The following is a 26900-nucleotide window of genomic DNA, read 5'->3' as shown; positions in this document are numbered from 1 at the left end:
GTGCGTCTGTCCGTTTCATCCATAACAAATTTTCGTTGCAGTTTTCTCAGCAACTACTTATCACAGATGCTTGAAATTTTAACACAATCTTCCCTGAGGCATAACATAAGTTTGGATTTATTTTTGTTCAAATCCGATGTCAACTTCCTGTTTGTCTGTGCGTCTGTCCGTTTCATACATAACAAATTTTCGTCGCAGTTTTCTCAGTAACTACTCATTGCAGATGCTTGAAATTTTAACATAATCTTTTCTAAGGCATGCTATATGGGATACATTTTTTGTTCAAATCCAATGTCAACTTCCTGTTTCTCTGTGCATCTGTGTCCGTTTCATATATATAACAACTTTTCGTCGCAGTTTTCTCAGTAACTACTCATCGCAGATGCTTGAAATTTCAATAGGATCTTTTCTGAGGCATGCCATATAGTGGGATACATTTTTGTTCAAATCCGATGTCCCTTCGTGATCGGGAGGCCCGGGTACGATTCTCGTTCGCGGCGCTGCGTCATACCTAAGACGTAAACAAAGGTAGTGACTGTTCCTTCGCCAAGCGCTCGGCACTAGAAGTGAAAGTCACGGGTTTTTCGGATATGACCTTAAAAATGTGTCATGGTAGGCGCTGGCACGATAAAGAACCCTCACTGCTCAATGGCCCTGAGTGCCGGGTATAGGTCTAAATTTGAAGCCCTTTACCGGCATACGGTGACGTCTCCATATGAGTAAAAAATTCTCGAGAGGGATGTTAAACATACAATGAATCAATCAAATCCGATGTCAGCTTCCGTTTTGTCTGTCCGAGTCATACATAACAAATTTTCGTCGCAGTTTTCTCATTAACTATTCATAGCAGATGCTTAATTTTAGTACACTATTGGTTGAGGCATGCCATATGGTGGAATTAATATTGATATGAATCTGATGTCAACATCAAATTTTTCTGTGCATCTGGCTGTAATTGAACTTAAATATTAACACGATAGTGTTTATTTACATCAGAGCGAGGGTATCACTAGTGAGCATTGGCTCACAGATTTCTTGTTAGCTTTAAGCATTATGTAGCTCTAAGCATATTTTAGCTTGAAGCATGAACCACATGCGATTTTCCCATTTCTGGGTTACATATCTAGTGGTCAGGAATATATGGCTAGCTGAGAGCATATGAATAACTCCAAGCATAACACTAGCTCTAAGCATAAAGACAAGAGAAATAACCTTCCTAATTAGGAAGATATATGTAGCTTAAAGCATGTAAAAGCATTTTCTGCTTTAAATCTGTGACAATATCATATATTTTTATCTGACTGTTGATTATATATAGAAATTGTCACCAGACCCAAACGGCGAAGGGAGACTCATCCCCAGTGCACGTGGTTCCAGGAACCCCAGCAGCTACAAACCAGTCCGTTGAGGATCTAGTGAGAGCCTGCATGAACTCGATAATCCCCACCATTGAAAGCACGTGTAGGCAGGTCATTTCAGAAAAAAATGTCTACCGCGCAGACATTGACAGCATCAAACGCACCAACTTCAGAGCCACCTTCTAATGTACCCCAACACCCACAACGCCAAGATTTCTGCAGGAGAGATGTGGAGATTTCCCCTCAAGTTCTCTTGAACTTCGGTCTTAGTAGAAGCTTGCTGCCTGCCACCAACCACCCCTCCTCCAACTTGTACTTATTCATTTGTTGTTACTCATTTATGTTTTTCAGATTGACACCATTCTTGAGACCCATTTGGGTATATATTTTATGTCAATCATGCCACAATTGTATGTAGTTATTTGATGAAACTTGTTGCTCTCAGGTACAAACTAAATTTTATTTGTCTCTTATTTATTGATGTTGATGTATACATTTTATGTTACTTTTGTACATTTTTTATACTGTGCTTTGGATCCATTTTCATTTATTGCATTTTTCAATAAATGACCATTCTTTAAAGAAGGGCTATGTTCTTATTTGATGTGGTTGGTAAGGCAAGGCATATATAACACATGGATAATTCCATTTTCACAAGAATGTACCAGAGCTCCAGATAAGGTGCGTATTTGCAGAAATACGCATTAAATTTACAAAATACGCATTGAAAATTAAAATAGAGCGTACAATTACGCATTAGCAATCATAGATACGCATTACACCACGAAAGTACTGCGTACAAGTTGAAGAATACAGGTACGACTTACTTAATGTTACGAATTAAGGTTAACTCGGTGTTTGATTTTCCTCAAAACGGAAGTACAGATTTAAAAGCCTTTTGGTGACCAGGAATATTCTAATAATGACGACGGCGATTTCCATTTCGGGAGGAAAAATCGGAGATTTAGATTAAAATCAACTTCTATTTAGAAAGACTATGCACCCGGCAAAACATTTTTTAATTATGGGTCCTCAGCCAATTTTTCATCTCTCTCAACTTGCCACATTAACGAAGATTCTTTTCTCTCAGTTTACTCTTAGATGAGGGAAAAGTTATCTGTGTCTCTGACTCTATGGTCCTTGACCTACTGTGTAATCTTCCATGTAAAAAAAGACTGCTTCCTAATCTTAGTATAAAGTCTTGTTGGTATTTACAAATTTATTAATGCAGGAACTGACCTTTGAAGTTTTTTCCCTCTTCAGAAACACATATTTCGATCACAAGCTCAAAATAAAGTTCGAAACATTTATATATAAACAAAATACTCTTCAAACATTTTGCTGAAAATCAAAATCTGCATTGATTAAAGAATCAGGGAGTAAATACACTTTGGGGTAAAAAATTATATGGACCTCTGATGTACAGGTTTTTTTTAATCGAATGTTGACTTACAATGGGTTTAATATATTTGAATCTTCATTAAATGTTCCATGTTATGATATGTGTTCATGGAGTAAAAAATGGAACCATTTTTCTAAATTTGATTTTATGCCATAGTTGAAAACATGTAGTAGAATGAATATATATCTAGCAATACATGTAATTCAATATCAACATTGCTAAACAATATATTGACATGTGTGAAGAAAGGGGGTATTGTTAAGTTACATATACATGTATTTGTTCAAGGAATTATAAAAGGACTTTTTTATGTTTTACATTTAATATATATGTACACAAGAAAAGAATTAAACATGAATAGCTCGCTATAGTTTTTAGTTGTATCGCCTTAAAATTATGTCAGTAGAAAATAATAATACTACAATTATCAAATTGCTCTCTCGCCCCATTTTTTGGGGGTCAGTTGTCCGAAGAACAAGAAATTTTATTGGTGCGGCCTTAAGTTAAATAAATAAACTATTTCATCTTTATTGAGTTGTTTCCTTTTTAACTATTAGTGGAAGGCAGACAGACATAAATCTTTTCATAAACCACTCGTCCAGAAAAGCTAAAACTAATGTTAGTTTAATTATAAAATTTTCAAATCATGACACCATCAGGGGGGGCAATAGAAAAAAGTAGTACATTAAATATAAAGAAAAATTCCTTAAAATCTACTTCTCAAGAACCACTGGACCAGAAAAGCTAAACCTTTATAGAAGCCTCATGCGCTAGTGTTAATTCCAAAAAATATTGTAAATTGTGTAAATCATGAACCTGAGTCATAAATAATTGATGAAAAACAACACAAAGCTTACTCAGGTGAGCTCTGTGTCCAATGGGTCTTTTGTTTCTTTTCTGTTCGTTGTTTAAAGGTGACTGTCTGTATTTAGATAAATTTTGTAAATAAAGTAGAAAATATGCAGTTATTGGTTAAGGTAGTCCGCACTTGACAGCGGCAGTTAAGGGAGGAAAATTAATGAAACCAGAAAAATACCCGCGCAAGCGCGGGAAATTAAATTTATAGTTACAACTAGGGCCATGACAGCCTACAAGGAAGAACTTTGGCCTGAGCCTTAGCCAGTGTGTCGTACATTACTATGGAGTGAGCGGAGAAACATTACAGAAGCTGAAGGATGATATAAACTTCGTAAATAAATTACAGACTTCTCGGCCTAGTACTATAATAGTTTAGATTGGTGGTAATGATCTGTATATGACAAATGTAAGACCAGAAGGTTTTGCTTATGAACTACTGGAGTGCATGGAAACGTTACTTGAGCATGTCTTTTTACAGAAGGTATTCATTTGAGAACTGTTTATTCGTCGCAAACCAAGGTTTGTTGGTGCACAGTCTTACGAACTTTGCAAGCTTACAGTAAATCAGATGTTTAAAGACATGCTGGAGGTGCAACATGGCCTTTTGGAGACATTTAAGATTAATGCACAGCTCCCTGTACGTTTTAGACAAAGATGGAGTTCATTTTTAAACATTGGGGACTACGAAATTTTAAAGAAGCTTGCGATTGCCTGTACATCATGCAATACGATAGATTTATGAATTATGTAATTGTTTATGTTGGCGTTCTATAAAATATTATGTAATACCATGTGCACGCTATCAGCAATAAAAGTAATAATGAACATAGTCACTCATGATTCGTTGTAGAAATAGTCAGTCATGATTCACTGTAGACCGATTTCAAGTTTGGTTCCAAAGTTAAGTAAAAAAGTTACCCTGCCATGTAATTTGACAGAGCTTTCAATTTATTATTCAGAGAACCTGCGACTTGGAAAGGCAAATTACATAAACACTTAATCAAAATGAATGCATATTAATTTTCATGTAATTTGGAAATCATGACGTAACTTGGAAATATATTGCATTCTTGGAATATAAATCACATGTACTTTGGATATGGTAACTTACCTGATTTATGCCTTGTAATGTGGCAGTTATTATACATAATAAACGGATCCATCGTGTGAGCAGGTATCCAGCTTAAAGCAACAACACGGGAGCCCAGCGACCACGGGATATTATTGTCCGTTTTCTGTCCTATAGAGACAGAGCCATGGAATTCTCGAACAAGAGTTACCTGAAAACTTTCAACGACAATGAGACCTATGGGAATTTTCATTAACGAGGCCCTTACTTCTGTGCGATACAGAAGTATTTGTGAACAGTTGGTTATTTGTTAACTCGTACGTATATCCAACAATGCCCTAGGAAGCGACTGAGGTTCCCTCTCTGAGGACAATAGATGCAGTGGTGCGCCATCTGGGACATTCGTGTATATATATATAAATATATATATATATATATATATATATATATATATATATATATATATATATATATATATTGAAACAGAAAAAAATCCACAGTGCTCGGTAGTTTACAGGTAAATCTTTAATTAAAATTTAATTTAAATTAAAGCTAAACTAAAGGTTTTCGTGTTTCTTTTTTAAAAAGATTTACCTATATATATATATATATATACTGCACAAGTTCGCGTGTAGAAAGACCTCCTTTAGCACGAATGTTCAGCGTGAAAATTTTACAATCCAAATTTGCACACAACACAATTAGCATTTCATAAAGTTCCAAGGACACCTAATGCATATGGAACTTTATGAAATGCTAATTGTGTTGTGTGCAAATCAAATTTGGATTGTAAAATTTTCACGTTGAACATTCGTGCTAAAGGAGGTCTTTCTACACGCGAACTTGTGCAGTACGCGGATCTGAATTATATTAGCAGAACCCTCATCGTGTGTCTGCCTCAGAGTGCCCAGTGTATTCTATCGATAGCTCGTTATCACACGTGGGAGTCGGAATTCGACGTGTCATCATAGAATAACCGCTGTGAAGACAACCGTGGACAACCTTAATTAAAAAATGTCAACAGTAGGTCACCGTAACCTACTTTTTGATCGACATTTTCCAAAGACCCAAGATGCATCAACTGGCAAAGTTTGATGATCATAGGTCTAAAGTGGTTAGAGCATCTGCTCTAAAGTCGCGAAGTAAGGAGTCAATCCTTACGTCGCGGGTTCGAATCCCACTATGGGACGTGGAAACCGGTCCTTTGAATGAGACCGTATAAACCGAGGTACCGTGTCGCAGTAGGTGCTGGCACGAAAAAGATCCCTCCCTGCTCAATAGCCCTGAGTGCCGAGTATAGGACAAAACTTGCAGCCCTCCACCGGCAAGTGGTGGCGTCTCCATATCAGTGAAAAATTCTCTCGAGGGGTACGTTAAACAATATACAATCAATCAAAATATGCCTTTTAAACAATTGGAAAACAAATGCCTACAGAATTCAAAAAGTAGGTCACAGTGACCTACTTTTTCATAAATGTTTTAAGGCCTCAAGATGCATCAACTTACAAAAGATTTGGTGATTCTAAACTTCTCGGTGTCTGAAATAATGGGATTAAATGTTTTACAATAAAATTCAAAACGTAGGTCCCGGTGACCTACGTTTAAGTTGTTCGAGAACCCATGATGCATCAACTGACAAAGTTTGATCATCATAGGTCTTTAATTTTCCAAAATATGCCTCCAAATTAATTAAAAAACTAAAGTCTTTAAAATTTAAAAAGTAGGTCACCGTGACCTACTTGTGTTAACATGATGTGAAGTCCTTAGATGCATAATCTTACAAGATTTGAAGAAAATAGATGAATTAAAGTTAACAAGTGAGCAGCAAGAACGATTAATTGATTTGTTTCATGAGGAACCTGATCTATGGAATGTTTTATCTCCATCTTATTCAAAAAAGGACTGCAGACAAAGAGCATTGAGCAATATATCAGAAAAACTGAGAGAAGAATATGAAGGTCAGGAATGTAAAAGTAAGTTTTTTTTGTTTTCTGTAGCACACTGTCACATGTTATTCAACTTATGAATTATACTATTTGTTATTTGGTGAATATACAAAAAAAAATAGAAGTAACTTGAACTTGTACATGTATTTATTAGGTCACCTGAGTAAACTCAGGTGACCTATTGCTATCCGTTTTCGTCCGTTGTCCGTCGTGCGTTAACATTCGAACATTTTCAGCTTCTTCTCTGCAACCACTGAACCAATTTCAACCAAATTTGGCACAAAGCATCTATGGGTGAAGGGGAACAAAAATTGTGAATTTCATGATCCCTGACTCCCCCCCCCCCCCCGGGGCCTGAGAGGTGGGGCCAAAACCACTAAAATTAATGCTATCTTTAAAAATCTTCTTCTTTACTCCTGGACATCAAGCAGTCAAACTGTTTGCATGATTGTAATCAGCATTGAGTCCTCTACCAAAATTGTGAAATTCGTGGCCCTGGGGTCAAGGGGTTCTAGTGCTACGGCGGGGCTAAATAAGTATATAGTGAAAATGCATTATTTCTTTGAAAATCTTCTTCTCTGCTCCTGGGTATTAAATAAACCAACTAAGTACATGTTCATAGTTATGATGAGCAGTTGATTAGTTGAAATGCATTTTTGTTCCCCCACCTTGCCTATGGGTATTAAGTAACCAAACTAAGCAACTGCTAAGTGTATAGTTATGATGGTCATTGGTGCCTCTTTCAAAATTGTGAATGCCATAGCATCTGGTTTTGAACATGAATCAAATTCAATCACTAGGAAGTTGTTGCATAATGCTCAGGTGACCTATAATGCCTATGGGCCTCTTGTTTTTTGCTTATAGTCAATCAAATACAAGCCAAAATATCTTATCTCACAGCATATTATTCTAAGGAATTATCCAAAATAACCAAGTCTAGAAAGAGTGGCTCTGGCACAGATGAACTCTACACCAGTTCATGGGTTCATTTCAAGTCCCAGGATGCCTTTTAAAAAACACAAATTGTTCCCAGGGGATCACAGTCCAATCTTGTAAGTTACAGCAATTCCCAATGCCAAGAAACCTGACCGTTTGTATTAAAATAGTCACAAAATTCTTCTCATATCTCGTACGTCGTTACTTGATCGATTCCCACATTGTCGAATAAGACCAGGTAGATTTGTGCCCATTTCTTGTCTCCAAATCCCATAATTTATTGTCCCATTCTCAGTGTCCTCATCATCAATCATCTCTGGGCCTATATATTCTGTTGTAGATTTCCTTGTTCTCAAAAAGATATGCAATGCACAGCATGCAAAAACAATTCCCTCAACTTTTTCTGGTTCTAGAGGAATAGCCTTTTTAAATACCCCAAATCTACTTGTTAAAATTCCAACATTTTCAACTATTCGACTTGCTCTTGAAAGCCTGTAATTAAAAATTCTCTTCTTTTGTCCAGATTTTTAAAGAAATATGGTTTCATAATACAGGACTTTAAGGGAAATGCTTCATCCCCAACAATGACATACGGAACAGGTGTATGCCCCTGTGGTAAAGGTTTTTTTTAGGTGGAATATTAAGATCAGTTGATTCCAAAGCTTGGTATATGCTTGAATTTGCAAACACACCACCATCACTTACTCTACAATCTACATATATGAGTTTGTAATTAGCATCAACCAAAGCCAATAAAACTATGCTATAAAATTGTTTATAATTGTAATGATTTGATCCACTTTTCAGAGGACACTGAATTGTGTTTCCCATCCATGGCCCCAATGCAGTTAGGAAAATTCCACTTGTCTTCAAACTCATTAGCTATTTTCTCCCAATCTTCCCATGAATTTGGAACCTAAAATAATAAAATTCATACATAAGGCACAAATAATACAGTGGAGGATGATGATGAGCAAGAAGGTGATAGTACTTACAATATGTCAGAGACATCACAGGAAGAGAGACCAAGTCCTACTTGTACAAAAAAAAGAGCAAGACTAAATGGACCAGAAGCTGTGATGTTTCAGGCCATGTCCTGTCTACAGGATATCAGGAAAAGAACTAGCTTTAAGATCAGCCACCCCTTCACCCATTCCTGGTGAGGATACCCTTTATGGGAATTATATAGCCGAAGCCCTGCGCAAATTAGATGGGCGCGTAAAGTCACTTGTGGAACTGAAATTTCAAACCATTCTTTTTGAAGCAGAGTATGGACATTTGCAGAGTCAAGGGACTATGGGATATTTTCATCCTCAACTATTCCACAATACGGAATGAGCCAGCAACATGGAGTGGTAGCTAGCCCCCAACCTATGACTCATCAAGGAATCAGCCCCCAACCATTGAGTCAACACAGAGGAATGGGCGCGAACTCTGTCTTTGACCCATCAAGGATTAGCCCCCAACCAATGGGCCAACAGTATCTTGATATATGAATATCATACATTCATATTAAATTTTAACCATACCTTCATATAATCATCTTTTAGGCTATTGTATATAGCAGCACACGTCTCAGGAATTATACTAGACAATGTTGGCATTGGAATACGATACAAGTATGAAGACTTGTAACTTTCCCCTGAAAATAAAAAAAAAATGCATTTTAGTGTCCAACATTTTAAAATATTTGTGAAATCAAAGTACTGAAAGTACTGATACGAGTTGATGGTTGTTCAAGCTTATAAATTGAACACTGCTTTACTGATAAGGAAATGAAATTGCCTTTTAAAAATTGCAGAAATTTAGACTTCCATTTGATTTCTGATGTCAATTTCATGAGATGATGCACTGTATTATTAAATCCCATAAAGAAATAATGTCATGTGAAATAATAAGGAAAGCAATTCTTTTTACATTATATTTAAACATTTATTGTGTATTAGCTGCCCTATTTTAACAAATGAAATGAAACGCTCTTTTATACCTACAGTGTATCATGGTACAACAATATCTGAATGCCCTTAATGTGGATACAGCAAAAGTAATATCTCTTTAAAACAAGAGGCCCATGGGCCACATCGCTCACCAGAGTAACTTGGGTGATGCAGTTCTTTACCAGATTCCCTCTCTTTCTTTACCGATGATGCCCACTACCCCCTTCCCTTTATGATTTTAAAACTTTAGAATCTACACAACCCAAGGATGCTTCCACATAAGTTTCAGCTTTCCAGGCTCAGTGGTTCTTGAGAAGAACATTTTTAATTTTGTTCTATATATTTCTATGTTAAACTTGGATTCCCTATTGTGGCCCCGCCCTACCACCGGGGGTCATGATTTCAAACAATTTAATATCTACACTACCCAAGAATGCTTACACATAAGTTTCAGCTTTCCTGGCCCTGTGGTTCTTCAGAAGAAGATTTTTAAAGCTTTGTTCTATATATTTCTATGTAAAACTTGGATTCCCTATTGTGGCCCCGCCCTACCCCCGGGGGTCATGATTTTAACAATAAAATATCTACACTACCCAAGGATGCTTCCACATAAGTTTCAGCTTTCCTGGCCCAGAGGTTCTTGATAAGAAGATTTTTATTGACCCCACATATTTTTGTCTTTTCTTGATTATCTCCCCTTGTAAGGGGACTTGGCCCTTCATATTAACAATTTAAACTTCCCATCACCCAAGGATGCTTTTTGCCAAGTTTGGTTAAAATTGGTCCATTGGTTCTTGAGAAGAAGTCGAAAATGTGAAAAGTTTACAAACGGACGGACGACGGACAAAATGTGATCAGAAAAGCTCACTTGAGCCTTCGGCTCAGGTGACCTAAAATACTTTTCATTATTTTTGACAATTACTATTGTTATACTTATCATATAAGATTTTTTTAACATTGCAGTCTTCCAGTTTGAATGTGTAAAAGCACAATATACAGTAAAATACAAGAAAATGATTTTTTTTAGAAAAGAGAAAGTCGCCGTCACAATTTTGTTCATAATTTTCTCACAAGTGTAACGAGCATTAAGAATGCAAAATGTGTGTAATCTTAATATCAGAAGTTTTACACAGGACCCTGATTTACAAATAAATGCTTCAGTAATCTAAGTACGAACACAGTTATAATTGGACTACAGGAGAAAACTAATAATTATGTTCTTGAGCATATACACTTTACAACTGTTGCAAAAACACATGGTCACGGTAAAATATTTGTTGCATATCACAATAAGCTGTAAGATTTTACCTTCATGACACACAATAGACACAAGTTGGACAACTGCATTTTTTTCCAATGTAAATTGTAGTAGCTGAAATTCAAACATGAAATTAATATGATATATATAAACATATGCCTCCAACATTTTCTTGAGAATAAAATTTCTGCTATCAAACTGCGGTTTAAAAATGATATTGCTTCTAATTGATGTCACTACAAAGTACATACTTTGTACATCACCTGAGTATCTCGGCTTGAAAAAAAGAAGATCAGTTCCATTTTGAGAAGTTTAACTTTATAAATGGTCTCAAGCTCCCAGGGGGGAAGGGGCATCATTTGAACAAAAATTAAGTTGTAACAAGTTTACAACACAACAGACAACAAAGAAATCGGATCAAAAAACTCATTTAAGCTTTTGACTCAGGTGAGCAAAAATGTGTTTCGCCATGTTATTTTAAAACAATTACAAATAAAAAATTAGACCAGATAATGAACACAATAAATTGATATGAAATAAACTTTTTCCCAGAGGTGATTTTACAAGGAAAAGTTCTCAATATAAAGATACACATTCTTCATTTCACATTTGTTCCAGTTTTCAAGGGGAAGCTTGTCCTCCAACATACAAAAGACTGACAGCACAATTTTCTAATATATATCAATGCTCGAAATTGTTCTCCTACAACAGTAAGTTTATCAAATCTCCCAGCCATCCTTTATGCTCTGCCATTTGTGGTGTATACCTCTAGAAAAATAAAATATTTTACATTATCATTAAAACGACATATAAATAACAAGTAAAATTGAAGATCTGAAGGGTATTTTATTTATTATGACATTTTAAAAGTACCTCTTTGCTTTCCTGGAGATGCCATCTGGCATTAGGGAACCCCCAACATGGTAGTGATGGAGTTTAATTTCTCCGGAATGAGAAATTAACCAACAAACCTCCAGAAGCAATGAAAAAGGTTTCGTAAACAAATCCTTCAAGGAACCATTATGCTCTGGCCCTTATGGTTTATACATGTACTTCTAGAAAAATAACAAATTTTAAATTCTAAATTAAAACAACATATAAAATAAGATTTGAAGGGTATTTTATTTATCATGACATCTTAAATGTAAATCATTATCTTTCCAAAGCAATAAATTAAGATCACTTGAATTCCAATCCTCTGTAGGAATTCAAACCACTTCTTTATACAAAATGCTTACAAGTGCATTAGCAACACGTACACTGTTTACCTCTACTATCTTCTGAGAAATTGTTTGATGCTTTATGCATATCTGCTGCAATGCAAGTAATAGCTGAGACTTGCTTTGACAATTTTTCTTTGAACCTGATATTTTCCAGAAAATTTTGTCTTTTTCTTTTTAGAGCCCTTGACCACTGGCGGATTTAAGGGGGGCGTGGGGGGCGCACGCCCCCCCCTAAAATTTTCAAAGTATTATGTGACTAATATTTATAAAGCCACATTTTGGAACAAAACTAACCAAATAAGTGTTATTCTTCCTGGTTTTATTAGCTCTACTGGTCAGAGACCAGAAGAGCTTATGCGATAGTAATGCGTCCGTCGTCCGTCCGTCTGTCTGTCCCTCTGTCTGTAAACAATTTTTCAAAATGCTACTCCTTTTACAATTTTGATCTGATTTCAATATAACTTGGCACACAAGTAGACTACACTAAGATACATAATTCTGTGTATCGGTTTTTGATTTTGATAAACGGTGTTGCCGTGGTAACTAAAAATAGAAATTTCTGTGAAATTTCTTTAAAATGCTACTCCTCCTACAGTTTTGGTCTGATTTCAATATAACTTGGCACACAAGTAGACTACACTAAGATACATAATTCTGTGTATCGGTTTTTGATTTCGATGAACGTTGTTGCCGTGGTTACTAAAAATAGAAATTTCTGTGAAATTCTTTCAAAATGCTACTCCTCCTACAGTTTTGGTCTGATTTCAATATAACTTGGCACACAAGTAGACTACACTAAGATACATAATTCTGTGTATTGGTTTTTGATTTTGATAAATGGTGTTGCCGTGGTAACTAAAAATAGAAATTTCTGTGAAATTCCTTTAAAATGCTACTCCTCCTACAGTTTTGGTCTGATTTCCATTTAACTTGGCACACAAGTAAACAACACTAAGATACATAATTCTGTGTATCGGTTTTTGATTTCGATGAACGTTGTTGCCGTGGTTACTAAAAATAGAAATTTCTGTGAAATTCCTTTAAAATTCTACTCCTCCTTCAGTTTTGGTCTGATTTCAATATAACTTAGCACACTAGCAGACTACACTAAGATACAAAATTCTGTGTATCGGTTTTTGATTTCGATGAACGTTGTTGCCCTGGTTACTAAAAATAGAAATTTCTGTGAAATTCCTTTAAATTGCTACTCCACATACAGTTTTGGTCTGATTTCAATATAACTTGGCACACAAGTAGACTACACTAAGATACATAATTTTCTCTATCTGTTTTTGATTTCGATGAACGTTGTTGCTGTGGTTACTAAAAATAGACATTTCTGTGAAATTCTTTCAAAATGCTACTCCTCCTACAGTTTTGGTCTGATTTCAATATAACTTGGCACACAAGTAGACTACACTAAGATACATAATTCTCTTTATCAGCTTTTGATTTCAGTAAACGGTTTTGCCGTGGTAACTAAAAATAGAAATTTCTGTGAAATTCCTTTAAAATGCTACTCCTCCTACAGTTTTGGTCTGATTTCAATATAACTTCGCAAACTTGTAGACTACACTAAGAACATAAAGAGACTTTATCAAGGATCATTATTCTTTCTATTGCTGTTGTTAAGTTTCAATTCCCAACTGCTGAAGTACTTTTCTCTTCCTTTGCTATAAGTACAAACCAGTAGAGCTTCAGTCTCGACAGAGACTTCTGGTTCTTTAAATACACAAAAATCCAGGAGCTTCCGGTGACATGACTGTTATTAAACACGTCGCACTTTGGTACATCACTAGCCAATACCACTATTAGTAAGTAATAAGTAAATCGTTTATTATATAGTGGCATGTGTTACAATACAATGAGAATTGAGAAACATTCAATACATTTATTATTTAAACATCCGGACCTATATGCTATTTACTTTTATCAAAAATAATGAAAAATATGCACTATTATTGAGCCTGGTTTTATTCTAAAATACACGAAAACCCAGGAGCTTCCGGGGGCTTCGCCCCCTAGGCCCCCGCCTATGTGCTATATACTTTTAACAAAAATAATTGAAAATATGCACTGGTTAATATGTGCCTGGTTTTACTCTAAAATACACGAAAACCCAGAAACTTCCGGGGGCTTTGCCCCCTGGGCCACCACCTATATGCTATATACTTTTAACAAAAATAATTGAAAATATGCACGATTATTGTGCCTGATTTTACTCTAAAATACACGAAAACCCAGGAGCTTCCGGGGGCTTCGCCCATGCCAAGAAATCTTGTCCGATTTCGACAGCGATGGAGTCAATAAAAGTGTAATTGATGCAAATCACCCATATTCCCTAAACGCCAGCAAGACAATTTACGGCAGCAGTCTTCTGGGGGTGGATCCTAAGTTTTAAGCTTTCTTAGTTAAAGAAAAAATAAATTTCTACTCCAGGAAGTAGTACAAATACCCTAAAAAGTTACTGTCAAATATCTTTATTTACAAAATACGTTTATTTTTAAGAAAATATTGGACTGAAGAAAATAAGAAAAAAAACAACAATCAAAAGAAAATATTCACTTTAAAATGAAAATATACACATAGCCAATCGGGTAACGTCTACCCATTCAGTACTCGTCTCCATCTTGTTCAACCAGGAAATGATGTAAACTTCCGGAAATTTGGTACTCTTTTATTTATATTTCGACGCGGTATACTTCCACAACTACCCGATGACAATTTATTTTTTCTGAGAAAAAATATTTTGAAATTGAATTACGTAAAAGAAAATTGAAAGGCAGCTTATTTTATTGAAGAATTACTTTACTATAATTAATTTCATCCCCCCACACCCGAAAAAGACAATTGGGGGGGGTGCAAAGGCTTCTAAAAAAAACTGATATTCTACCTATAATTCTAACCCAGTAAATTTTAAGATCCCTCCCTCAAAACTGCAGACATTAATTGCTTCCGCACGTCTCCCAGGGGAAGAATCACAGATTAATGTTAATTCGGCTTTTATTGAGTTTGCTATACGGAGAGAATGCTAAGGTTTTCTTGGCATGCCCTGGGCCCCCATCAGAGCTTCGCTCTGGACCCACTGGGGGCCTTAAGGCGGCCCCCAGACCTCTTGCCTCGACAAAGTTATCCACGCCCCCCCTAACCACAAATCCTGTATCCGCCCCTGTTGACATCATCAATATAATGCATCTTTAAGATCATCAAAATCTCAATCTGATCTTTATTTTTTTTTTACATCTCAAATTGTTAATTCCATAGTTGTATGACACAGGATGCCTTTGTACTCGCATGTCATCCAGAACATGTGTATTTTTTTTTTTCACATATTCCCATTTATGAATATTTTTTTTTTTAATTTTATAATGAAAATAAATAAATAAGACACTTTCACCCTGTTATGTTACACTAAAAAAGTGGTCTATATTTTTCTGAAGCGATATGAGTAAACATAAATCAATTAAAATAACTTATTCCAGATTTATTATGAACAGGTGCATGTGGTGGATTTTGATCCGCTCCTGGCTAAAATAAAAATGGCGTCGTTCAAACAGATGCTTCGTTCTCATCGTATTTTTCGTGTGATACAACAAATAGAAATATTAACTTGGATAATTTCGTTTCGTATCATTGCATGCAGAAAAATTTTCATTCGATTTTCACTAAAACATGACCGATTCTCTCAAGAAAGTGGAAATCTAGTCGAAATTTCAATGGCATGTCCTGTCGCACGACTGCTGTTTTGTGTGTTTTCAAAGACTTGAAAATAATATTTCTAGTGAGGCAGTTGCCTCATTACTACAATGGAAGCTACTTTTGCGGAAAAAACACAAGGAAAAATTTATATAGAATCAGGCCCCTAAAGCCGCAAAAACAAGGTGGCGCTAATGTTTACTCGGTCAGTACCATACGAAGTCCTATCGATAAACTACTGGCTAAGTTTATATTTCAGAGCAACACGTGCAACTATACTTAAATGTACATGTAATTACATTTACGTACCTTCTAAAAATTTCCAAGTAAGCCTCCACAGTCCCGTCAATTTCTTTTGAAGTCACTGTTGTGCTGCCGATTTTGCGTGTTTTTGTTTACAAAGCAAAGTAGCATGGTGTGTATGAATATGAAAAAGTAGTTCGATCTCTATGTTAGGCCTATGTGTCATTTGTATAAATCCCAACGAACAGAAAAATTAACCAATGTTTTATGCAATTAGTTTGAAAATTTTAAAAATCGACAAGACATATATGCACATATAGGAATATGAGAAGTGACGAAATACACTTTAATTCTTCGGCGGTTTAAAATGCACTATTTTTTTGTCGGAACGACACAATAAGGCATGTCTGATGTCAATGAAAATGTTATTGTTTATACTTAAAATAAATTTCCTTTCAAAAAAAGAAACATTGACATGTCTTCAATATATATGTTCGCTTTTATTTATGTAGAGTTTCTCAAGATGTGATACAATTCATCGTAGAAGGAACTGAATAAACGAGGTGTGTTCTTTGGTCAAAATTAGGTCAACATTGTAAGCAGTAGCATTACTGAGTTGATGTCCATCAACTCGTAATAAAAATTGTAATTTGCTACTTTTTATTTATTATTCTTACCTGTTGCAAGATATCGTAGAGTTAAAGAAAGTCGTTCTGCAGGAGAAATTGATTTTCTCGTAATGGTGTCCTTTTTAACAATTAAAGGTGACACCTTATCCAGCAGCTCTGTAAAATCCACCTGTGTCATTCTCACAAAATTTCTGTAACTTTCAGGATCTTCTCGAAATAATTCTCGCATAAGTGCATGATAAGCCCCATGCTCTTGTCTGCGCAGAATCCATGGTCTAGTCCAACATGTCCTTCTTTTCCTTCTATTTCTTAAATGCTACCGATATGCAGCAGCCATAATAATTATTAAAAGAGGGGGCAAAATATCAAAATCTTCCATTGTGTTTACACGTGTTTATGCGACTAATGGCGGGAAATGATAAGCTAATAAAGTGAAAGCAGACATGGTAAGCAGAGAGTTAAAACTCTCTGTCTGCTTTGTAGAGTAAAATGCAGACCTAAACGCAGCTGCAAAAGCAGAGCGTGTAAAGCGGGCTTAAAATTGCCATATTGTGGTATAAATACATATCGGTGCAGATGGATTAACGGCGCAGATAAAAATAAAAATAGCATTATTTACATTGCTAGTACGTTTCTTTTGCATCTTTGCAAATTGCCCCTTTCCGTTTCTCTCCTCCATGGCACCTGATCCTACATCTGGTGTTTCGGAGGTCCTTGTTTGCTCTGCTCCTATTTTGTATTGTTTTATGGACTTTGGTATTGAATACCGTTTGTTATCTCCATATCCTTCTTACATTCTTAGATCCAATTACAAAAAAGCAGTAATTCGTCGAAAACTTAGTTTTGTAGATCTGAAGCGTCAACTCCAATCAAATACATTTTCCACTCCTCGAAATAACTTGGTTAAAACGTTTCCTTTTTCATCCATTTCACTCTCACTGAAGAGATCAGACACAGGTTATCTGGGATCAATCATCATTTTACAGTAGGTAAGCGATACTCATAACAGTCAATTGAAGACCATTAAAATTCTTCAATCACAAACAAGCTAAATGTTTTACAATTGCAATGACAAGTCGTATGTCAAGATTTCACAAAAAGCATAAAGAAACAAAACAGTTTGGTGAAACTTTTCAGAAAAAAAAAACATTCACTGTACCATACTGGCTAATCAAAAAGGACATTCCAAAGACAACCGATATCCCTATTGGACTTGATAGAACAAGTTGGACTTGAAACCATGAAATATTTTAACCACAAGGGAAAGGGTCACTTTAAAAAATGTTCCTGACAATAAGAAATGCAGTGCAAAAAACAAATTACAACAAAAACTAGAAAACTGACCAGTCAGCAAGGCCCCCGCTGAGGGGTATGAATATAAGGGTGCAACTCATGGAAGGAGGAATTTGCTTGATTACATTTTTAAAAAAATGAAGAATATAAGCAACTACTGTATTTTTGAAATTTAAAGAGAATTCCTGAATGTCCAAAAACCTGAAAATAGTAACCTTGTATTTACATAAAACAGGAAAGATCTCGTGTCTATATAAAAACTCAATTAAATGATTTAAGCAGGTGTTTTCTAAAATGCAAGCTTTCACTGAATGCAAATATCACCCAGGGTTGACCTCAACTTCAAAACAAATATCAGTTGCAGACAAAGGTGTTCATTAATATTCATGTGACAGATAAAGATAAGCCTCAAAATTTTCTGCAGCAAGCTAGATAATTAATCCCCAGGGATTAATTGTACTACTCTCTTGTCCTTTTCTTCTAAATTTACAATAAAAACTCTTTTCAGGAATGACAGAATGGGGTTATTATCTCATTACCTGTTAAAATTAACAACATTAAGGCGGCCAAACAAAAATAGATAAGAAAAATAAAATTAAATGATATTAATAAAGAAGGATATCTTAATATATATCTTGATATTAGAATTCAATAAAATTACCATAAATCATTGTGTACAGTATTTTAACCAAAATAAAGTATGATCAGAGAGAGAGGCCATCTGGCTCCATCCCACTTACGCTTCCGACGATCTCTACAGTAAGAACAACACCCAAAGTGACCACGAACAACCCACCCAGAGTCATTGTGCACCTTACACCATATGACGGGGCCTCATCAGCAGTTCAGTGGTGGCTGAACTTTCTGTCATATGTCAGCCTCTACCAAATGACGGACAGCCAGGCGTTGCACATAATTCCATTCAACGTCACCGAACCAGTTAAACATTGGTTCTACCAACTGGCCCAAGCGTCAAAGTCATCTTTATCAGCCTTCAAACATGTTTTCTTTGATAGGTTTAGAAAAACAGATGAGGACCTAGACCTGGACGATATCAAACGGGGCGCAACTGGACTCATACCTGTTCAGGTTTCAACAAGCAGCCGCAGACCTCACCATATCTGAGTCGGATCTGGTCAAAAAAGCCATCAAGGGACTACACCAATCCATTCGAGGTCACGTGTATATGAGGAAACCCAAAACAATGTAGGAACTGAGGACAGCGGAAAAACTGGTGGACAGGGGGCTCAACATGTCCCAACCAGCCAACGTGGACATCACCGCCACCATCAACGCATCAGTCAATGCAGCAATGGCCTCTATGTCTCAGATGATGTTGGAAACCCCGGTAGCCGCCTACAACCAGACGTCCACCACACAATACCCCCGCCAACCACCCGCACAACGCAGTCATGAATCACCACGAACCCTACATTTACAGTTTCAGAGAATGAATGAGACAACCCACAAGAGAGTCTGCTTCGGATGTGGTAAGTCATGTATTTCTAGATTTAATTGTAGAGCTAAGAATGAAAAATGTTACCAGTGTGGTAAGTTTGGTCATCTGAAGAAATTTTGTAAAGATTATTTACTTAAGAAAGCCTTAGGACTAACACAATAGGGACTCGAGCCTGCTCTCGGTTTTTCTGCTCAAGGGCAAAATTGCAAAATCAAACAATGGTGCTGCCAATATAACCTTTTAGATAGAATCTTAAAGTGGTTAAAACAAAGGTTAACTCGAAACAAAATTGTGCATCTGTGAATTTTACTCAATCGATAGAGAAAAAATACTGTAAAGATCTCAATCTTGGGTTCAAAAACGTTTGCAATAATAGATACAGGACCTTGTATTTCATGTGTGAGCCAATCATTTTTGAACAAAACAGATTTTTCAGATTCAAATTTTTGTGTAAAAGTGGGCCAAGGTCAAGGTCAAAAGGTCCAATTTGGTGGTACATGTTCCCTAAAAAAGGTCTTGTCACAAGGAATACACATGTGAAATATGAATGCCGCTCCACTAGATCAAAAGTTATAGGCAAGGTTAAAGTTTTTGCGGACAAACAGAGAGACAAACAGACAGACGGACACGACAAAAACTATATACCCCCGAAACATCGTTTACGGGGGCATAAAAATAACTTCGTTTTTTAGGAAGAAATATTCCGAAGCGATAATTATGTAAAACCTGTGTGCAAACCTAGAAAGAATTTGATATTGTTGATTTTAATCAACACGACAATTATCAATATTCCAAATGGTAGAACTTTTTTGTAATGTACTTAAAGAGCTGTAAAAAGTATATCATAATGTGTTTATTCACCGTTCGAGTGATACTCATCAATACTCAAACTTATTAATAACATGCCAACTCGAAGTAAAAACGAACGAGTCGAAGAGATAATCCGAATGAAAAGTATGTTAACTCGTTCGTGAACTATTTCCGAAAGAGACGAGTTTTACACCAACCCAGCAAATAATTTCTCGCCAAACTATCATGGATAGAAAATATGTCAATGATTTTCGCCTTTCAATTTTAAAGTTGTGAAAGAGAGGATTGAATATTGTTTAACGCCGAGTCGGCAATATTTCAGCCTTGTTTCGTCGGAATGAAAAGGAGGAGAGCTCTCTGTTCTCGTTTAATAACTTTTTAATATTGTAGACATTTACGTCATTGAGTAGTTACATGTATTTCACAAGGATTTTCATAGATTTATTCCGAGTCCCAAGTGAAGCGCGTTTTTCTCCATATTTCTGATCTACATATTTACTACATTGGGACACTCTTTGTTGAGGAGAAAGGAATATTTTTTGTTGATTGTTTGGAATAACTTTCTGTGCAATTTTGGGGGTCTATGTTGGTGTATGAGGCAATTGTTGATCATGAATGTCCTCCATGCTTATAGATTTCACTGAGGGAAAGATGGTGTTTTCAAGTAAATTTCTTCAGTTAAGATGTCATCTAATGACTCTCTATCAAAATCATCAAATTTCCACTTCAAGAAATGAAAACAATTGTCAGAAGGATATGGAGATAACGAACAGTATTCAATCTCAGAGTCCATAAAACAATACAAAATAAGAGCAAACACGGACCCCCGAAACATCAGAGGTGGGGTCAGGTGCCATGGAGGAGTGAGCATCCCCTGCTGACTGGTCACACCCGCCGTGTGCTCCTTGTCATGATTAGGAAATAACGGATAAAACCGTCGTCGATTCAGTGTATAAATAATGGACTAACAATTGGTATGAAAAACGTCAGTCAGCATTTGACTTATTGATAAATTGTATTTGCTGACAAGGTCATTGTATCGACCATAGAACTTACGAAATGATGACTTTAAAGGAGACTGCTGACATTCTCGTTTCATCAACTTGCTTGTCAATAATTTACCTCGTTTTAGAAATTGTTCATACGCAGAGCATGCTCTTGCGTATAAAATAAATGGAGTATATATATATATATATATATATATACTCCGTATGCAGTTAATTCGGTATATTTTGCACCCTATGTAACAACTGATCCAGAGCAAAAAAGATTCCATGATTTATTTTTTTCATTATATAAGTCAACTGTAACTTTGATAACAACCGGATTTTTGAGATTGGACGTTAGTTTTCCAAAATAATGAACCATGGTGTATTTTTCCAAAAGTGATGCAATCTCCATCTGAGTAAAAAAAAACTCGAGAATGAGTAAAAAAAACTCGAGAGAGGGACGTTAAAGCTGAACACGATTTGTAAAAGAAATGTGTCCGCCATTTTTGTTGGGATTCTCGCTATATCTGAAGACCCTTATATATAGGGCTTGACTTAAGACACTTTTAATTGTAATCAGTCGACACCGGTGTAAACGGACGTATGCTATACAGCACTTGGTAGCAAGACAACAAAGAAATTTACAAGGATAGTTGTACAGGTCATTGCAGTATACAAAAACACAGACACGTAACTGCAAAAATGGTGAACAAAGGCAATGCAAGGTAAGCAACCCGAACACGGGTCGCCATTCTACGTTGATACCCGTGACAAAGCAATCAGATGAAACGAATGCGAAGAGTATACCCTGGTGTTGATATAATGTAGATAATGACATCGAAGATGATGTATGCCTATTTACGAGTCGAGTCTAGCTTTAAACAATATACAATCAATCAATCTATAGTTTCTTCAGGTTCTTGATTAGCCTGTCTGAATTTGTAGACTTCAAATTCCCAGTTCTTTACTCGAGCAAAGTACTCGGTTAACCTTGTTACTACTAGGTAACCTCTGGAAGATTTCTTTTACGTCCTTTCTAGCATAGCTAAGCAGGAGACTTTTCTTAACTTTATCCCCTTTTCAAGAATAAGACTATCAAGTGTCAATTTCCTTTTCCGATTTCTTACCAGTAGCTGAATTTAGGAGACTTTTGATATCATCCGTGTCATCATACTCATCAGATGTCTCCCTCATATTTCATTTACCCGAGAACCATAAGCATGGTTTACCTCAAGAACTTAATAGATGGGGATCCTAGTTTTAGATGGTAACCTTCTGAATCATATCAGGCTTTTTTATTCTACCACGATAAAGTTTTGTTTAAGTGAACAAGTCTTTGATTTTTATGATAGAAAAAAAATCTTAGTCCCCCACGTGCCGTCTTAGATGGCGAATGCAAACACTGCCTATGTTCGCTGAAACGACTTATTTAAAATTATAAATCGATGGGAGAGATAGGGTACATGTTTCATAATTTGAAACAATTAAATTCAATGATAATCTAAATAGGCTCTCCCTTGGTCTTTTTTCCAGCCTACTTGTACATTATTTCAACTACTCCCGTCAAATGAAAAGAAAACACCATGCAGGTTCAAAAGAAAACATAATTTTTCAACCTTTGTATAGACAAACAAAGAAAAAATGTACAAAATAACAACGGTAAATTCCTGCATTGTGAAAAAATCTTATCATAAAAAAAAAAAAAATAAATCCTCCAACCTTGCTTAAGAAAACGCTTGCTTTGTAATCGAGTTGCAGGCATCTGCTGAGGTCAGGAACAAACTCCTTCACAATAGCCTCCAGATGAGGTCAGCCTTGCATAAAAGTTTTTCAAGGAATTGTTCATGAACACCATTATTTGTTATCACTACAACATGAAACCCCTCGCTTGCAAAAACCCTGCACCATCTCTAAAGAAAAAAAAACTGAATAATAATGACATTCCAAAGGAATCCCTAAAGATTGATCACAAAAAAGAACAATGCTAAATAATTCCTGTGGAGTCCCAAATTTATTTCAAGTTGTAATAATTGAGTATCGGTATAATTGACTTGATATTGTGCAATGTCAAAAACTTTATCAAATGTTAATTTAAGTATTACCCGAGGAACTCTTTTAAATAAACAAACTTAAGAAAAAAAATGAATGTTTGACTTTCCTCTGGTATGTTTCACCATCGTTTTTCCAAGTAAGTCTTCACCTTCTAAATTTCAGCGAAAATTGAGAGATCAATAAGAGAATCCCTTGTTTTCTGGAACAGATCCACTGAGGGAGCTCTGGCCATATTTTGCAATGCACCCATAAGTGTTTCTTTCTCTCATTCATCGAGATCAATTTTTCAGCCCTGTCATCTTTCAAATTCAAGATGTTGAATGAAAGAATAAGCCGCTGGAAATGTATTTTATAGACAAGTATCATATTGTCTTGCTCTGTTTACACCATCAGATCTAAGCTTGTTCCACGCGATAAGTGCATGCATAGGTGTTTAGCTGCATCAGGAAACAGCTCATGTAGATAAGATATATTTTGAATCGGGAAGTGATAAATGTTTTATAAACACTTTTAAATGACCACATGTGATAAAAAAAGAAACTGCATGTCAAAGACTTGGAGAAAAAATCAATTTCTAGATATACTGCCTTTCAGTCAATTTGCTATGTAGAAAGTTTCTTGCATCTTTATCGGGACTGTTATCAACCTCATCATTCTTGTTGGATTCTTCACAAAAATGTGTGTCCGTCCGTAACAAATTTTCGTCACAGTTTTCTCAGCAACTACTCATCGTAAATACTTGAAATTTTAACACAATCTTCTCTGAGACATGCCATATGGTGGGATACATTTTTGCTCTAATCCGATGTCAACTTCCTGTTTGTCTGTGCGTCTGTCCGTTTCATACATAACAAATTTTCGTCAGAGTTTTCTTGGCAACTACTCATCGTAGATGCTTGAAATTTTAACACCATCTTCTTTGAGGCATGCCATATGCTGGGATACATTTTTGTTCAAATCCAAATTCCTATTTGTCAGTGCGTCTGTCCGTGCATAACAAATCTTTGTCGCAGTTTTCTCATTAGCTATTCATAGCAGATGCTTAATTTTAGTACACTTTTTGTTAGCTCACCTGAGCCGAAGGCTCAAGTGAGCTTTTCTGATCACATTTTGTCCGTCGTCCGTCCGTCTGTCCGTCTGTCTGTCCGTCCGTCTGTAAACTTTTCACATTTTCGACTTCTTCTCAAGAACCACTGGGCCAATTTTGACCAAACTTGGTACAAAGCATCCTTGGGTAAAGGGGATTTTAAATTGTTAAAATTAAGGGACATATCCCCTCGCAAGGGGAGATAATGAAGAAAAGACAAAAATAGTGTTGGGTCATTAAAAAATCTTCTTCTCAAGAACCACTGGGCCAGTAAAGCTGAAACTTATGTGGAAGCATCCTGGGGTAGTGTAGATTCTAAATTGTTCAAATCATGACCCCCAGGGGTAGGGCGGGGCCACAATGGGGAATCAAAGTTTTACATAGAAATATATAGGAAAAATCTTTGAAAATCTTCTCAAGAACCACTGGGCCAGAAAAGCTGAAACTTATGTGGAAGCATGCTGGGGTAGTGTAGATTCTAAATTGTACAAATCATGACCCCCGGGGGTTGGGCGGGGCCACAGTGGGGAATCAAAGTTTTACATAGAAATATAAAGGAAAAATATTTGAAAATCTTCTTTTCAAGAACCACTGGATCAGAAAAGTTGAAACTTATGTGGAAGCATCCTTGGGTAGTGTAGATTCTAAATTGTTCAAATCATGACCCCCGGGGCTTGGGCGGGGCCACAATTGGGAATCAAAGTTTTACAAAGAAATATAAAGGAAAAATCTTTGAAAGTCTTCTTCTCAAGAACCACTGGGTCAGAAAAGCTGAAACTTATTTTGAAGCATCCTGGGGTAGTGTAGATTCTAAATTGTTCATATCATGACCCCCGGGGGTAGGGTGGGGCCACAATGGGGAATCAAAGTTTTACATAGAAATATAAAGGAAAAATCTTTGAAAATCTTCTTCTCAAGAACCACTGGGCCAGAAAAGCTGAAACTTATTTTGAAGCATCCTGGGGTAGTGTAGATTCTAAATTGTTCAAATCATGACCCCCGGGGGTAGGGTGGGGCCACAATGGGGAATCAAAGTTTTACATAGAAATATAAAGGAAAAATCTTTGAAAATCTTCTTCTCAAGAACCACTGGGCCAGAAAAGCTGAAACTTATTTGGAAGCATCCTAGGATAGTGTAGATTCTAAAATGTGCAAATCATGACCCCCTGGGGTTGGGCGGGGCCACAATTGGGAATCAAAGTTTTACAAAGAAATATAAAGGAAAAATCTTTGAAAATCTTCTTCTCAAGAACCACTGGGCCAGTAAAGCTGAATCTTATGTTGAAGCATGCTGTTTTAGTGTAGATTCTAAATTGTACAAATCATGACCCCCGGGGGTAGGGCGGGGCCACAATGGGGAATCAATGTTTTACATAGAAATATATAGGAAAAATCTTTGAAAATCTTTTTCTCAAGAACCACTGAGCCAGAAATGCTGAAACTTATGTGGAAGCATGCTGTTTTAGTGTAGATTCTAAATTGTTCAAATCATGACCCCCAAGGGTTGGGCGGGGCCACAATAGGGAATCCAAGTTTTACATAGAAATATACAGAATAAATCTTTGAAAATCTCCTTCTCAAGAACTACTGGGTCAGAAAAGCTGAAACTTATGTGGAAGCATCCTTGGGTAGTGTAGATTCTAAATTGTTCAAATCATGACCCCCGGGGGTTGGGCGGGGCCACAATAAGGAATCAATGTTTTACATAGAAACATATAGAAAAAATCTTTGAAAATCTTCTTCTCAAGAACCACTGGGCCAGAAAAACTGAAACTTATGTGGAAGCATACTGGGATAGTGTAGAATTCAAATTGTTTAAATTATGATCATTGGGGTAGGGTGGGGTCACAATATGTATTACAAGGGGGAAATCTGGTAAAGAACGGAATGGCCAAAGCTTCTCAGGTGAGCGATGTGGCCCATGGGCCTCTTGTTGAGGCATGCCACATAGTGGGATTAATTTTGATATGAATCGGATGTCAACTTCATATTTTTCTGTGCATCTGCCTGTAATTGAACTTGTGTATGTTAACATGATAGTGCTTATTTACATCAGAGCGGGGGGATTACTAGTGAGCATTGGCTCACAGATTTCTTGTTCACAATCATTGATGTCTGCTAAACAGAGTCAACCTGTGCGCAAAGCTCCCCCAATTCCTAAAGTCATGTCTTTTCTCTACTCCTATTTCGTATTGTTTTATAGACTTTTGATCTTGAATGCTGTTCATTATCTCCATGTGTTTCATTAAAGGATATCAGGATCCTTCACATGCTGAGATCTTTCTGGATGTCACCTGAGTACATTCCGATAACCTTGGTTGGTACATAAATGTCGCCTGAAAAGTATTAAGGTGTGGTCAGGTGACGGAATGAAATGTTCTTGAGACACGGGGGCAAATCCTGTAGACACCGGGCTATACTCTGGCACTGATGGCTTGAATCTTGATACCAATGAAGGTGCGGTTGACGCTAGGTCAGACGTTGACAGCGTTGTCTTGGCTTGCGAGATGAATTCGGGTGACGTCGAGATGAACTTTGACAACACCGGACTATACTTGGTTGATGATGAGCTACATCCTCCTGACCCTTGGTTAAAAGGAGACCGAATAGATTTTCTTAAGGGTTTCGTATTTTTCAGGGCTGTCATGCCTGTAG

The 26900-nt window shown here is 36.4% G+C and overlaps 1 long non-coding RNA gene and 1 pseudogene across 1 annotated transcript; one reads left to right on the top strand and one right to left on the bottom strand.

Annotated features, from left to right (window-relative positions):
- Positions 1-762: 762 nt before the first annotated feature.
- On the bottom strand, positions 763-26340 carry LOC134278140 (uncharacterized). The gene is made up of 2 exons (XR_009994387.1): positions 26230-26340; positions 763-915 (listed from the first exon to the last, which is right to left on the bottom strand). It is a non-coding gene; the product is annotated as an uncharacterized LOC134278140 (long non-coding RNA).
- On the top strand, positions 1486-8907 carry LOC134278126 (uncharacterized; annotated as a pseudogene).
- Positions 26341-26900: the final 560 nt, after the last annotated feature.

Source organism: Saccostrea cucullata, unplaced genomic scaffold (assembly GCF_032062105.1).
Source record: "Saccostrea cucullata isolate Sc308-1 unplaced genomic scaffold, CSIRO_AGI_Scuc_v1 ctg2372, whole genome shotgun sequence".
In the NCBI taxonomy this organism is placed as follows: Eukaryota; Metazoa; Mollusca; class Bivalvia; order Ostreida; family Ostreidae; genus Saccostrea; species Saccostrea cuccullata.
The sequence above is the reverse complement of the archived record's forward strand: the minus strand, read 5'-3'. Positions and strand labels throughout refer to the sequence as shown.